Here is a 3,753-nt window from a genome sequence, read left to right as displayed (position 1 = left end):
GCCCGCCCCGCCCCGCGCCCTGGTGGCGGGGAGGAGGAGCAGCAGCACCCTGACCCCGCACCGCCCCCTGCCGGCCGGAGGAGCGCCGACCGCACTAACACTGGAGAACATGGATAGAGTGAGTGTGGTGTGTGTACACACACACATATATATATTTATATATATATTTATATATATATTTATATTTATATATTTTTTTAAATATATATATTTATATATATATATATTTATATTTTTATATATATATATTTATATTTATGTATATATATCTATATTTATATTTATATATCTATATTTATATTTATATATCTATATTTATATTTATATATCTATATTTATATTTATATATCTATAGATAGATAGATAGATAGATATAATTTATTGCCACACAACCAGGGTTGGTGGAAATTTATATTTATAATATAAAAGTTGTGAAGTTATCTTATAGTATCTATACATCTCTATATTGATATATCTATATATATTTATATATATATATATATTTATATATCTATATATATTTATATATATATATATCTATATATATGTATATTTATATATATCTATATATATTTTTATATATATATATATATTTATCTATATCTATATATATATTTATATATATATCTATTTATATATATATATCTATATATATATCTATTTATATATCTATATATCTATTTATATATCTATCTATATATATATTTATATATCTATCTATATATATATATATTTATATATCTATCTATATATATATATTTATATATGTATCGATAGATATATAAATATATATATATATATATAGCTATATATAAAGATATATATATATATAAATAAATATATATATAGATATATTTATATATATATATATATATATATATATAAATATTTCTATATTTATATATATATATTTATATCTATGTGTATATATATATATATATATATATATTTATATGTGTGTGTGTGTGTGTGTGTATATATGATCTATATATGCACGTGTGTATTTGTGAGTATATATATATATATATATATACACACATTTAACTTTTTTTTTCTCTAGTTTATTATATTGTTTATAGCTGCAAGTAAGAATTTCATTGTTCTACCTGGGACATATGACAATAAAACACTCTTGACTAAGTGACTGACCCAAAAGAGAGGGGGAGCGTGAGATAAACAGATGGGGAGAGGGGGGGGGGGGGGAGAGAGGTGAACTGTCATTACTATGTCCGGGCACCAGATGGAGTTTGCAACAGCTGACCCTAAATCTCTGCAGACTGCAGACACAAAGAACTGCAGATGCTGGTTTATACACAAAAAAGACAGAGAGTGGTGGAGTAACTCAGCGGGCCAGGCAGCAACTCCGGGGAACATGGACAGGTTACGATTTGGGTCGAGATCCTACAATCAGACTGAAAAGCAGAGATAGATAGATAGATACTTGATTAGTGTAAGGGGTTATAGGAAATGGGGTTAGGATAGATAAATCAGCCACGATTGAATGGGCCGAATGGCCTGATTCTGCTCCTATTACTTATGATCTTATGAGGAAGGGTCCCGACCTGAACCGTCACCTATCCATGTTCTCCACAGATGCTGCCTGACCCGCTGAGTTACTCCAGCACTCTGTGTCTTTTTGAACCTCAACCTCTGTGTCTCACTGGTGAAGATTTACGCTTCCTTTCCACACATGTTGATGAGGCCGACTCCTCCGACGGCTGCAACTTTGGCCGAGGTTCAGTGGCGAGTTGCTGTGAGGTTTCACACAGAGCGACAGTCTGCCTGCCGGGGATCAGGGGAGGGAGCAGGGAGGGGGGATTAGGTTTGGGGTACACTGCCGTGTGCACGGGAGGTGCTCGCTGCAGTACTGCCCTGTGTAGCAAAGATCCAATATAGGATCTTTGCTGTGTAGTGTGTCTTCATGCACGCAGCTGCAGTGACGGTCCGACTGCGATGCTGCCTTGTGCAGCTATAGGATGTTTGCTGTGCAGTGTGTGCTCATGCACGCAGCTGCCACAGCCGGAAGTACGTCTCTGGCTGCTGATGCAATCAGTGTGAAGGCAGCCTGCATCTCCGTCTGTGGAGCAGAGCAGGGCGCAAAGATCTTTGGCAGGGCGTGTGGGGACACGGGGTGGTAACATGGTGGGAGGGAGTTGTACATGGAGCAGGCTATTGAGGAACATGGGGCAGGGCATGTGTGGACACGGGGTGGTTACCTGATGGGAGCGTGTGGGACAATTGGGATTGGGGTGGGGTGGGGTGGGGGGGAGTGGTTCCACTCCGTGCCTGTGTCACTCCCTGCAGTCACCATTTCACACACGTCCCCTATGGCACATCGGGCAGATTACCGTGAAGCGCGTCCCTGTGTAAACAGGGTGTGACTCCATCACCGTCCCTACACAAACAGCAGTCTCTCAGCCACAGCAGAAACAAGACAAAATAACGGTCCCTACATCATCAACTCGCTACATTTCAATCAAATTTACTAGCAATATTCACTTTGCCCAAGGACGTCACGGTGGCACAGCGGTAGAGTTGCTGCCTTACAGCAAAATGCAGCGCCAGAGACCCGGGTTCGATCCCGACTACGGGTGCTGTCTGTTTGGAGTTTGTACGTTCTCCCCGTGACCTGCGTGGGTTTTCTCCGAGAACTTCGGTTTCCTCCCACACTCCAAAGACGTACAGGTTTGTAGGTTAATTGGCTTGATAAAATGTTAAACTGTCCAAGTTGGCGATATGCAGAGTATTGCCCTGCCGACTACAAAATTCAGAAGATTCAGAAGGGAATAGAAATATAGAAAATAGGTGCAGGAGAAGGCCATTCGGCCCTGCGAGCCTGCACCGCCATTCAATATGATCATGGCTGATCATCCAACTCGGTATCCAGTACCTGCCTTCTCTCCATACCCCCTGATCCCTTTAGCCACAAGAGCCACATCTAACTCCCTCTTAAATATAGCCAATGAACTGGCCTCAACTACCTTCTATGGCAGAGAGTTCCACAGATTCACCACTCTCTGTGTGACAGATCTCGGTCCTAAAAGACTTCCCCCTTATCTTTAAACCGTGACCCCGTGTTCTGGACCTCCCCAACATCGGGAACAATGGAATATGTTCCCACCCAACACACACGCTGCTCCTGATGTTAAGTCATTTAAAAAGGGGATTGAGCAACTAGATCCCCTCATCTTGGTCAAAAAGGCCCACTTCAAAATGTAATCGCTACTCTACTCACTCTGACCTGCGTGACATAACCACTGATGAGGTGTTTGCGCAGTAATCAACCAGAATCAGAACCAGAAGCACTCAGCCACAGCTCAGGCACCTCCTCTTCCTCGGAAGGCTGAGGAGATTTGTTATGTCACCAAATAATTTACTGAACTTCTGCAGGTATACGGTAGAGAGCACACTGACTGGTTGCATCACGGCCTGGTTCGGCAACGTGAACGCCCAGGAACGAAGGAGATGACAGAGAGTGGTGGACGCTGCCTGGTCCATCACAGACACTGACCTCCCACCATCGAAGGTCCATCACAGATACTGACCTCCCCACCATCGCAGGTCCATTACAGATACTGACCTCCCCACCATCGAAGGGATCTACAGGAGGCGCTGCCTCAAAAAGGCAGCCAGCATCATCAGGGACCCACACCACCCTGGCCACGCTCTCATCTCGCTGCTACCTAGGGAAGAAGGTACAGGAGCCTGCAAACCGTGACGTCCAAGATCAGGAACAGCTTCCTCCCAGCAACC

The sequence above is a fragment of the Amblyraja radiata genome, chromosome 9 (genome assembly GCF_010909765.2).
Source record: "Amblyraja radiata isolate CabotCenter1 chromosome 9, sAmbRad1.1.pri, whole genome shotgun sequence".
NCBI classification, from domain to species: Eukaryota; Metazoa; Chordata; class Chondrichthyes; order Rajiformes; family Rajidae; genus Amblyraja; species Amblyraja radiata.
Note: the sequence above shows the minus strand (reverse complement) of the source record.